The sequence below is a fragment of the Loxodonta africana genome, chromosome 2, assembly GCF_030014295.1.
Source record: "Loxodonta africana isolate mLoxAfr1 chromosome 2, mLoxAfr1.hap2, whole genome shotgun sequence".
In the NCBI taxonomy this organism is placed as follows: domain Eukaryota; kingdom Metazoa; phylum Chordata; class Mammalia; order Proboscidea; family Elephantidae; genus Loxodonta; species Loxodonta africana.
In genome coordinates, this window is record NC_087343.1 from 24,199,259 (window position 1) to 24,212,987 (window position 13,729).

Here is a 13,729-nt window from a genome sequence, read left to right on the forward strand (position 1 = left end):
TTAAATATATCTAATATATTACATTGTGTGGAATATCTAATTCAAGGAAAGTTTAAGGTACAGTCAAGAATTCTAAGGCTTCTCGTTTTCATCAGATCTTTAACGGTTACACATATTCACAAAGAAGGAACAAGGAAACAAGGAAGTTGGGCTTTGGTGAAAGAGCTAGAGCAGAGGAGACTTGATCCTGGCTTAGAAGCTGGTTCAGATGCATCTACAGAAACAAATTCCCAGTGACATCTTTTAGTAGATCAAGGAAGAAAAGTTATAATAACACTTAACAATACAATTACATTCTGAAACATATTACATATTAAACTTTGAATATAAGTTTAAGCAAAAATGTATGTGGAAGATAAGTTTGGGCGAGTTTATAAACAAAAGAGAGGTGGCAGTAGACAGCAAAAGCATAACAAAAAGCTAAGTCCGGAGATGCATTTTGCCAAATAATTCTTTTCCCCAAATACGTACAAAATAAAAATAAGAAACCAAGAAAGCAATCAGTTTTTACTTAGTTACATTTTTTGGGAAATGATTTTATTTTTGATTGGAGCAACTAATTGCATTTATGTCAGTGACATACATTGTATTTATGTCATACATTTATGTATTTAAGCCAATTTTTTCTGTTTGCATAATAGTTGGTGGTTATGAACTAAGATTAAGAGGGGTGTATTAAATACATGAAAATGTGTGGTATTTAGATATGAACATTTATTTGAGATAGTTCTATTTCAATAGTGCCTAGATAGGATGCAAAATAAAAGCAAAAGCAAAACAGTGCAGTCTTGTACACATGTGCATGCGCGCGCGCACACACACACACACACACACACACACACAGAGGAAGCTATCAAGTGGCAGTGGAAGTTGCCTTCAATATTATTCTTCCTTCCTGTTTCATTCTGCTCTTAGAGAAAATTACTCCAATTTCTACCTCTTCTGCTGGTAAACCAGTCCATTTTCCTCTCAGCCATGCATCAGTCAGGAATGATTATCACCCCCGCCCCCCGCCACTGCCAACACACACACACACACACACACACACACACACACCCCAGATGTTCAGTAAACAATCCTTATAATCTGGAAGTCTGGATGACCTGGCTTTAAAATCTAAATGTGCTGCTATCTAGCCAGATGGCCATTGCCAGGTAATATTTTTGGCCTCGAGTTACAAATTAGATTGGTATTCTTCACATATAATATAGCACTGTGGCTAGGTTATTGCTCTCTCAATTCGTTTTTTCCTGTTTCACTTTATAATGTTAAAAAGTGTGCATATAGTGCAATCCAACTGTAATGGCAAATTTTAAATTCATTCAATTGAAAAAAATCATTAATTTCCTCCATCATTTTAGTCTCTGTAGTGAGTTCAGGTCAGGTGAGGGATGCAAGGATGAATAAAACATAACTTGCTCCTCAAAACTCTTGGGATGCAGGAGAGAAGAAAACTGTGTAAATATAATTCTAATACAATGTATACTGCAACGACTGCCTCAAGTTAAATATAAACAATGTACACAGGGGTTGTTGAGGAAGAAATGATGAATTTTCATTAGTGTGTGTAAGAATATTATCCATAAAAGAAATATAATTAAGATGGGTGTAAAGTATAAAAACAGTTTTAGATGGGATTAAGTAGGAAAAACACATCTTGAGCAAGACAAAATATGGGGAGCTAAAAAAGCAGAAGGTGCATTTACAGAAGAGTAAATAGTACTATAGGAAACCCTGGTAGTATAGTGGTTAAGAGCTACGGCTGCTAACCAAAAGGTTGGCAGTTCGAATCCTCCCGGTGTTCCTTGGAAACCGTATGGGGCAGTTCTACTCTGTCCTACAGGGTTGCTATGAGTCAGAATTAACCCGATGGCAACGGGTTTAATCTTTTTTTGGGTAAACAGTACTGTGCATGTGGAGTTTCTTGTATTAAACATGTAATGTATTTATACTAACATGATATATTTCTGTAATATATAGTAAGTATTATATATATTAACTATATATATTTAATATTTCTTGTGTTATATATATTTATATGATACACTTATATTTATGACACATAGTAAATTGGATTTATGATATACACTAAATACAATATATACTAATTATATTGAATATATATAAGAAACTCCACATGCACAGTAGTGTTTATACTCCCTTAAATGAAGCCTGTATTTTTCAGTTTCACGTCTTACTCTTGCTCAAGATGTCTTTTTCCTACCATACAGAATTTATATATATATGTAAATATAGATATATATACATACAAAGATGGAGCTGAAATATACTTTAAGGCAAAACATGGAAGGTCTTGAGTAAGTGAAACTATATTTTAAAAAATAAAATTAATAGTTTCACATTTTAATGGTGGCAGAAGAAATCTACCTTGAAAAGAAAGGATAATATTAGTGTGAGTGGTTATTCACCACGAGGATCAGATCAGCCGATTCTAGAAAGTCATCACCTGACCCTCTTCCTGGCATTGATTTCTTTTTGCGGAAAGAAACATATGGAGAAAAAGTAGGAGAGAAGCGTCACAAAAACATATGGCTACAGGGAGACTGAGATTTTCAAGTCTGAATCTCTGTTTAAATTTCATACAGAAATTCAGCCAGAAATTGTCTTTAAAAATATCATGATTTATCACTGGCCAAAACCACTCCTTATTTTCATATATTTTTCTCTTCCATTTTGTCTTTTTCAAATTATGCGAGTTAAAACAGAAATGTTCTAGAGTTAAAAATTCCCAAAATTGTTCAGTTTTGCTCTATAGAATGTAATCCTCAGCTTTCAACATCTAAAAATAATAACCACAAAAATTTTTCAAAGGGTATTTAAAAAAAAAGTTTTAAATTAGAGAATATTAAACACGTGTTTCTTCTATTATTTTTCAAAAAAGATCTATATGTTACTTTTAAATCATAAAAGTTTTGTATTTTCTACTGTAAATGGCCAGTCAATAAAAGTTCCCTAAGGAGAGAAATAGGCTTATTTTACTGACTTTTTTTTATAACATTATAAAATTCTTATATGTTATTTTAGCTACCTTAGTTTTAGGAAAATAATCAGCACATATATATTTATTGACATTTTTAACCCGTGAAGTCATCCCTCGTATATCTTTTTCTCAAGGTATTTACACTATAAAACAGGTAAGTGGACTGAGGGTATAACAAGAACAGATGAGAGGACAACTTGAAGAGGAAATCTTTTGAATTAATAAAATCAACATTTGGGGATCCTGCAATAAAGGGTTCACCCTGTCATATCATCCCACTATATTGCCCAATGATAGTATGAATCAATATGGTTTTAGTTGGTATTTCTAGGACTTAGCCCCTTCCCGAATTAGCTCTTTTCTATTGCTCTTCTCTGGTTCCTTTTACTATTATTCCTCTTCTACTCTCTGTCACTACTTTATTATTTTCAGGAAGTATAAGAATATTTTGTTAATTTTTTAAAAAGTGGTTAGTGTTAGCTCAACAAGGTCATGGCTCACAGAAATCTATTGAGAATATTTCATATAACCTAATGTTTTAGGAGGAAACCCTGGTGACCTAGTGGTTAAGAGCTATGGGTGCTAACCAAAAGGTCAGCAGTTCAAATCCACCAGGTGCTCCTCGGAAACCTTATGGGGCAGTTCTCCTCTGTCCTATAGGGTCTCTTATGAGTCAGAATTGACTCGATGGGCATGGGTTAATGTTCTAGGAAGTAGTAAGAATAGTAATAAACCAAGGACAGTAATGCAATACTTAGTATTAACTTTGGATTTGCAAATTCATTAATTGGAAGTTTCCACTTTTCTAATTGGAAAATTATCAGACTCTCTTTTACCCAGTGTGTTTTAATACAAAATGTGTATGTAAGCATAATGGGCCTTAAGTAAGACGTTATTATTCAGTACTCCTTTTGTTGCCTTGCCTGTGCATTTTTCACAGTTGCAGGGAAAAATAAAGCCAAGAAATAAGAATTTCCTTGAAAAGTACAAACTTTAGTATTATAATTTTCCCACCATCTCAGTGATAACAGGTAACTCCTTGAAGGGAGCTCTGTGTGTTTTTACAGAGTGGAGGTAGAATCTTCTATCATTTCCCCAGGGAAAAGCCTATAAAATATTGATGTTCTGGAGGGGATTGTAAAATAACGCAACTGCTCTCCCTTTCCTTTGTGGAGAGCTCAGCTTCCTTTTTCTGAGCGTTCTCTTCCAATCTCTTTTCTCAGGATAGGCTGTGATTCTCTGTGCAATGGTTGACTTTCCCTCGTTTCCATTCAAAATTCCTGCAGGGGCAGTATACTCTGCAGTTGGGAGAAGCTCTGCTTCTGCTCACGGGCACCTCTTCTACGCAAAACCAAAAAAAAAAAAAAAAAAAGGCTGTTGCCATAGAGTCAATGCCGACTTTTAGCCTCTTCTATGCAGGGGGATTCAGCTTATAAAGAGGAAACAGTGGTTCAAAGAGGTTACTATACTCCTCAGTGAGTGTTTAAGAAAGAGGGAAGAATAAAGTGGTCCCTCATTCTAGACTTCCAAAACCGTCGGATATTTAACTTTTCGATGTTTGTAAGAGAAGTGCTTATTTCCTCAAACATTAAGCAATATAAGGATTTAATTCCACAAAGAAAACCTCCAATACAAACGATAAACTTTTTATCTGTAGTCAGGCCTGAGCTGAATGACCTAGGTGTTTGTCACGCTTGCCCTTTTCCTTCATTGTTTTTGAAAATTCTTTCAAATCTCACAAATGTGTATGAGAGGCAAAAGACAGACAGACATAGCTTTTAGGCTTTTCTACCAGTATGATGTGCTAAATAGGGAACTGAGTGACCTCTGGACAAATAGGAAACTGTATTTTTGCATCAACGTTAATATCAGAGGGGATTTATGGTATATATCTCAATTTTTTTTTTTTTTTTATCCCAAATTAAAGCTTTTTACTTTAAAAAGAAATGGAGCTGTAAGTGGCTCTGGGTATGAGTATAATTGTATAACAAATATTGTATTTCATTCTGACTCTAAAGAAAGGCTAATAAGAAATAATTATGCCAATAGTAAACCAAACCAAACCCAGTGCCCTCGAGTCAATTCCAACTCATTGAAACCCTGAAGGACAGAGTAGAACTGCCCCATAGAGTTTCCAAGGAGCGCCTGGCAGATTCAAACTGCCAAGCCCTTGATTACTACGCCTCCAGGGCTTCCATGCCAATAGTACTAAGTAGTAAGTATTCAAGCAAAGTCATTTGGCAAGAGTTATGGCTCACTCCCCAAGAACCTCCTGTTTTATAAATATTTTAATAAATATTCCACAGAAAGATCTCAATATTTGAGTCATTTCTTTATTTCCCCCAAATTTTCCTAAAACAGATTTTTTCAAGTATATATAGTCTTTATGCAGACAGCAAAATGAACTAGGGAGACATAAAAATGATGCAAGACTTTTTACATTTTTTTCTTTGATTTAGTAAATTAAGTCCATACAAACTGACCATGTAATAAATTGGTTGTAAAAACAGAAGATCAATTATATTTAATCTTATGATTCTGGATTAAAATTAAACAAATATCAATTTTGCTGTATGAAGAAAAACAGTACTTAATTCTTGTGATCTTATAGATGACTCAGTTTATTGGTTCCAGGCACACCATTAAACACTTTATGTACATTTAAATCACACAGTTTTAATAGCATGAGATGTGTTAAGTCATCACGTATAAATCGGACAACTGAAGTTCCCTTGGTGATTCAAATGGAAGATGTGCTTGGGATCTAACCGAAAGCTTGTAGGTTCAAGTCCATCAGGGGTGCCTTAGAAGAAAGGCCTGGCAATCTACATCCAAAAAACCAGTCACTGAAAACCTTATGAGGCACAATTCTACTCTGACGTATATGGGGTCTTCATGAGTGGGAATCAACTCAATGGAAACTTGTTACTGGTTTTTAAACTTCAGTTCACATGGCTTAGTGGACAACCTGTGGGTATGCAGCTCCGGGATGTTAGATCTAGGTTTTAACTCATGACTGTCATCTCCATAAGCCGTGGTAAGGCAGCAGTTAAGTGCTTACCTTCTAACTGAAATGTGGGTGGTTTGAACTCACCCAGCGCCTCTGTGAGAGAAAAGACCTAGCAGCCTGCTCCTGTAAACATTACAGCCTACAAAGCTTTATGGGGCAGTTTTACTCTATCATATTAGGTTATTGTGAGTTGAAAATCAACTTGACAATAACAACCCATCTCATTTTAACCAGTAGAGCATCGTGGTAATACTGTGAATTCTGAGATTTCCCATGTCTGTTTCACTATTTATCTATTTTGTGACCTAGGGCAGTTGATTACCGTTTTTGTGATTCAGGCTCCTAAAGTGTAAAATGTCTCCATAGATCCCAGATTTAATTATTATAACATACCTGTGAAGAAGCAAGACACTGTTTCCTTCTTAACATAATTGGAATAAGTTATATTTGTTTTCTATCGTTCTGGGAATTAAAAACCAAAGCTAAACAGATTGAGAGCCAGAAGTGAATATAAAATTGATAAATAGAATCAACACTCAAAATATAAATGGAGATCCTCTAGGGATTATGCTCCACTAAGGCAGTCATGGTGAGTCATTTATTTATTTCTCTTCTTTAGGTTTCTACCTATTTTGATATTTTTTTAATTTTCTATCTCATAATAACATTTTTCTTTTATATAAAGGAAATATAGCAAGTCTCTATATCAATAAATACAGAGAAATAATATTATGCAAATATTTTTTAAAGAATGACAATTTTTTTTAATCTATTTTGCCGATACTTGTATGATAAGGAATGAAACCCGCTTGAGGGAAAGACTTGTCTTTTGGTGGTTTCCGTTTATGACACATAGTTTATCCACCTTATTCTATAGTGAAATCAACTTTCTAACAATTTATAGTAAATAAATATTTAAAAGTAATTTGGTAGAAATTAGTGAGGGAGGGGCGCCTGCAGGAAAGTGCCACATATATCAGGCACTCTGCTAGAAAACTCCAATGACTTGTTTCATTTAAACCCGTTGACATCGAGTCGATTCCAACTCATAGCGACCCTATAGGACAGAGCAGAAATTCCCCATAGGGTTTCCAAGGAGTGCCTGATGGATTTGAACTGTCAGACTTTTGGTTAGCAGCTGTAGCTCTTAACCACTACACCACTAGGGTTTCCTTGTTTCATTTAGTATTGATAAAAGCTCTGTGAAGTAAATCGTATTTGTCCCACATCATTTTAGCAAGAGGAAATGGATGCTTCTAAAGGTTAACTAGCTCAGTTTCAATCTTGTAACCATTAAGTAACAGAATTTAACTAAAAATGAAATATACTGATGCAAAATCTCTCTGTGACACCACATTGTTTTGCATTATTCTCTGGTTTTATTAAACATGCATGATTGTAAGGTGTTCGCTGAACTGTACTGAAAAAAAGAACACATAGAGGGTTATGTGCCTAATTAGTTAAGATGGTTGTTCCTCAATTACTAACATTCAGTTTTCCTAAGCTACCAATTAGTCTTTGCCAGTGTTTGATCTCATTCAGACCTAATATCAATCAGAAGCTGAGACAGAGAAATACTTTGGTAATCAAATGGGAATATTAGAGTAGTTCGTGATGGGCTTGGGTTAGAAGAGAGAAAGCTAGTTAGCACAGGTTGCATTTTACTGTTCAATAATTATATGTTACACTCCAAATAAGTGAATGTCATTATGTCTACTTCCAAGGTGAATACAAAGATGAAATGAAGAAGAATTTCATTCAAGACGTTTCCAGTCTAGTAGGGGAATTACTGTCCCTTGAACAAATCTTATTTTCAAACCAGGCAATCCTTGACATACCATAGAATTTTCTTTCTAAAACACACGCTAATTTCCTCCTAAAACTTAGAAGCTAAAATACACACTCATCAGAATAAGATACAAGTCCCTAATTCACAAACTATATTTTCATACTCTCTCAGTGGCATCACTTTCTACATTACCCCTAAAAAAATAAAAAAAACAGCTGCCACAGAGTTGATTCTGAATCCTGGTGACCCTACCTGTGTCAGAGAAGAACTGTGTCTTATACCGTTTTCAAAGGCAGATTTTTCAGAAGTAGATTTCCATGGCTTTGTTCCAATGCACCTCTGAGTTGACCAGGTGCCAACCTTTCAGCTAGCAGATGAGTACGCTAACCATTTTTATCAACCGGCAACTCTGGTAGCTACAACAGTATATAGTAAATGCTCAGTAAATATTTGTTCGATCAGTAGATTAAAACACTGCCATTGAAGTATTGGAGAAGGACACTAGAATACAGGACCTTAGGGGAAGGAACTCAGAGCAAGTATCTTTGAGTTTGAGCATCTCAAGTTTGAGGTGACAGTTTGAAGCAATTGTAGCGAGGGAAAGCTGTTAAAAGAAGAACAAAAGTGTCAGACACCTTAAAAATAATTCCTTACAAGATGTCTTAATAAAAAAACATGAAATCATGATGGAATTACCAAAAACACTAAGTTTAATAGAGCATTTTCTGAGTGTACCTTGGTGAAGCTGAGGTACAACTGGTGACAAAGCTAGCAGAGAGCACTTTGATGACTAAAGTGTGCCTCACTGAAGACAGGTATTTTCAACAGCCTAATACACAATGGAGCCTGGTGGCACAATGGTTAAAAGCTCGGTTGAGAACCAAGAGTTCAGCGCTTTGAATCCATCAGCCACTCCTTAGAAACCCTATGGTGTCGTTTTACTCTGTCTTACAGGGTAGCTATGAGTCAGAATTGACAGCGACAAGTTTGGTTTTTGGATTCTGGAACACACAAGAATGGTGAGACTTTATCTCACGTATTTTGAGTATGTTATCTGAAAGGACTAGACCTTGGAGAAGGACATCATGCTTGGTAAAGTAGAAGATGAGTGAAAAAAGAAGATCCTGGACAAGATGGATTGACACAGTGGTTGCAACAATGCGCTCGAGTATAACGATTGTGAAGATGGTGTAGGACTAGACAATGCTTCATTCTGTTGTACACAGGGTTGCTATGTGTCGAAACTGACTCAATGGCACCTAATAATACATATGTGAAAGCTGGATAATGAATAAGGAAGAATTGATGTCTTTGAATTATGTTATTGGCAAACAATATTGAATATACCATGGAATGCCAGAAGAATAAACAAGTTTGTCTTGGAAGAAGTACAGTCAGAGTGTTCCTTAGAAATAAAGATGGCAAGACTTCTTGTCATGTACTTTGGACATGTTCACAGAAGGGACTAATTCCTGGAGAAGGACATCATGCTTGATAGAGTGTTAGTGAAAATAGAAAAACCCTCAATAAGATAGACTGACATGGTGGATGAAACAATGGGCTCAAACAGGAACAATTGTGAGGATGGCACAGGACCAGGTAACATTTCATTTGGTTATACATCAGGCAAGTATGCATTGGAACTGACCTGATGGCACCTAACAACAAAAACAGTGCAGTGCCTCGAACATAGAAGAAATTGAATAACTGATTACTGGTTTAAGGCATATATTAATGAACGGCATGAAAAAATAGCTGTCATTGTAACTGGAAATATATTTTATGGTTTCCATGAGTTAAATTTTCTGGCTACTGGATGTAGGTATGTTACCAAGGTTCTCCTAATCTGACCTACTGGTTCAAGATCTCTATGAAAGGAGAGCCATGAGAATAAGGACACTTTTCATGAAATAAATACATTGTCAGTACTGTCATTGTCTCAGTGATGTCTCAAGGATTCAGGAAGGCAAAAGAAAAGGTCCCAATGAAATGTCACGTGCACCCCTTTCCTAATGAGAACCGTAAGGTGTACACTTGGAAGTGGCAGGATTATGTTGCGGTGGGAGGGGTTTGCACTGTTCATGCTGATACCTGTCATATTGATTCTCTGGCCCTCCTAGGAATTCTCCCAGCTATCTAAGATCCTTTAAGGAAGTCATTTTCCACTTAAACCAGCTTGAATGGATTTTGCTATATGCACCCAAGATGATATCAATGTGGAGGCAATTCAGAAATGAAGAAAATTTATATATATATACACACACACACAGTGCATATATATTATTTATTATTATGAAGAAATAATAGATGTATTATTTTCAAAATGTCACTTTGCCTATTGCATTGTCATTCAAATCGGCTAAATATGAGATCACGTAAGTCAGTGCCCACTTTATTCCACTGCTTTGGGAGATCAAAGATCAATATTATTTTGTTCTCTTTTGTATATCCAGGACCTGTACAGTCAGGGCTAAGGACAGTGATTGATAGATAATAAGCAGTTAATAAATATGTGCTACTTGAATGAAGGCATTTATGAAGTAATAGTTTCAAAATTCACATCTGCTAGAGACATTCTGGTCAATATGAATTAGTAATAGAATGTTTCTGTTACCTGTACCCCCAAATTCAGGCCTGCAAATCCCTAGTTACTCTATGCAAAGTAGCAAGCTCAAGTATAGCTCAGGCAGGTCCTACGTTTGGTGGTTTTACAAAAGCTGACAAATCAGAATCACTCCCTGGAATAGACCAACCACAAGGATATTTCAGTTGGAAAAGCTTGGTCCTAACAACAGCACTTTCCACAAAGCACTTGAGGCAAGGTCACTAGAAGAAAATAGGTCAAGCTTGCCACCATGCTCCCAGATACTGCAAATTAAATAGCAACAGCTGAAGTAAGAAGAAGAAGAAAAAAAAAGTCATTTTCTAAGGTACTCAAGTGTCATAAACATTTATAAGGACACATTTTAAAAGTGGTAAAAAATTTGTCAAAGCTGTAATCAAGCTGACACCATCTGGTTTGGGACCGTTGGTGACTCAGTGGTGGTTGCACATGATGGACTCTGGTTCAATGCCTGGCCGATGCACCTCATGTGCGACCACTACTCGTCTGTCAGTGGAGGCTGGCATGTTGCTGTGATACTGAACAGGGTCAGCAGAGCTTCCAAACTAAGACAGGCTAGGAAGAAAGGTCTAGAAATCTTCTTCCAAAAATCTGCCAATGCAAATCCTGTGAAACCCATCACAATGGGCTGATCCAAAGTTGATCATGGGGATGACGCAAGATCGGGCAGCATTTCGTTCTGTAATACACGGGGTCATCATGCATCAGGAGAAAACTAGATGGCAGCTAACAACAATGTGTTTATTTAGGAAGTCACTATGTGATAACTCTATGAACTATTTTTATCATCATCATCCATTATTGTCATCATCATCATCATTAATGATGTCTTTTAGTTCGATTTAGCCCGAGTACGAAGTTTTCAAATAAACCATGATATGCAAACCAAAACCAAATCCATTGCCTTCAAGTCGATTCCCACTCATAGTGATCCTGTAGGACAGAGTAGAACTGCTCCATTGGGTTTCAAAGGAGTGCCTGGTGGATTCGAACCCCTGGCCTTTTGGTTAGCAGCTGTAGCTCTTAACCACTATACCACCAGGGTTCTGTATAGAAGAATATAATCTACAATTGACCCAACTGAAGATTTTAAGACCATAATTTAAATAATTTGGTTATATACACAATTACGGTGTTTAAATCAACTTTCCCCATCTCTAATGGACTTAATAAACTTACATAACTACAGGCCAGTTGAAGTGATGGAAATAGAAATATCCTTTTCACTCTACTTCCAGAAAATAAAGTAACATTTCAAATTGTCAGAAACACAGGTTGTTAATTGCTTCCATTGATTGTTCCATCCTGTTGTGGGAATCCAGCTCGTCTTCCCATCCCTTCTGCACTATAAAGCAAGTCATTATCTGATTCATGAATTCTTAAATTGAAACTGAAACCGACCTTCCCACTATTATTCCCCTGTGTGTACCCCACAGCTTACCTCTTCTTCGCCTAACATTATTTAACTTCTTCTCACTGTTCCAATGCTTATAATGGTGACTATTTTCTCTTAACACAATTTGTCAGTAACACAGGTCATACCGTAGATTGTTCAACACACTCTCGTTTCTCATATGCTAGAAGTAAATGAAGCTGACATTTAGTACAAAAGTATTCATTAGAAAATAAACTATGTTCTATCTATGTGTTGGCTTGTCTGCCTGCCTGTACATCTATCTGTATGCCTGTCTGTCTGTCTACCTACCTACCAATCTACCTATTTGTTGATTTCAAAATAATTACTGAGGTTTTTCCTTGCAATTTAACATTACAACTTTAAAATGTCATAGGTTTTCCTTTGTTGGTTTCTAAGGATAGGATGTCAAACAATTGCCATTAAGGGAAGTGGCTATACTCCCACAATAATTCATATAACGTAGCATTCTTTAAGGAATGCATTTTGTTGAATTAAAAATAATAATGTTACCGAATTCTAGTAAACTGGTGAGGATTTAGAAAATAAAAATATATACAGAATAGCAAAAAATAAAATTAAGCCTTTCTGGATGATGCAGAATCTATCTTTAATCCACTTCTTTACAAACTGCTAGTTGAATGAAGAAGGCGATACGGTTATGTTTGTGCTATATTAAGATATACTAGTAATGAATCAATGGCACTGGGGTTTTTTAGTAATGAATAGGAGCCCTGGTGGCACAGTGGTTAAGCATTCAGCTGCTAACCAACAGGTCAGCACTTTGGCTCTACCAGCTGCTTCTTGGAAACCCTATGGGGCAGTTCTACTCTGTCCTATACCGTCACTAGGAGTCAGAATAAACTGGATAGCAATGGGTTTGGGATTTGGTTTAGTAATGAATAACTTAGGGGGAAAATTGATCCAAGGTTAAGCATCTCAGAAAAAAGCGGCCACAATAAAGACACTTTTGTTTACCATAAAGACTGTGGAGACTTGGTGGAGCAGTGGTTAAGTGTTCAGCTGCTAACCAAAAGGTTGGCAGTTCAAGTCCACCAGCTGTTCCCTGGAAACCTTATGGGGCAGTTCTACTCTGTCTCATAGGGCCCAACATGAAGGTACCAGGTTTGTTTTTTTCATAAAGACTATATTGTTTTGCATTATACAACTCCAAGTAATCCCCATAGTCTCCTTCTCAGAGTCTGAAACATATTTCTTCTCAATTATTATATATGGCTTGTCGCAGTAAAAGAGGCTCTTATTTTTCTTAAAACGGTATCACATAATTTCAAAAAAATATTAATAATTACCTATATTCTACAGAGAAACTGTTTTATGATCTAGGAGAGAAAGTTATTGGATAAATACTTCAGGCTAGAGTAATTAATGGTCTTATGAATTGGTAGGGTGACTTTGTACTTCAGAGTAGATGGAATAATAGTTTCTTTCTTGCATTTTTATGAGTGGTCCCTTGGTTACAATGAAAAATGATATTGTCAAGTTCATCAAAATTAAACTGACTCTAAAATTTAGTCATTTGATTCCAACGTTCTGTAAGTGAATGAGCTTTAAAAAAAGAGTATTTGCTGAAAGCAATGTAATTCAAAGCTAGTTTTTATGAACACAAAAATAAGTTTTTATTTTTCAAACAAAGATGAGTGTTATTCATGCTCCATGAAAAGGGACTAATAGAATGGAGCAAATGATAGTCATACAAGAAAACATTCAGTTACTTGAAGAAAAACCTGATATATATTACAATAATTTCTCTGTATATAAAATCCTCATATTACCATATCAAGCTACTTAAAGGTTTGATATTTTAGAAAAGTTTAAAAGATACCAGAGTAAAAGGCAAATGAAAATTTAAAGTGAAATATAAGTAGATTTAA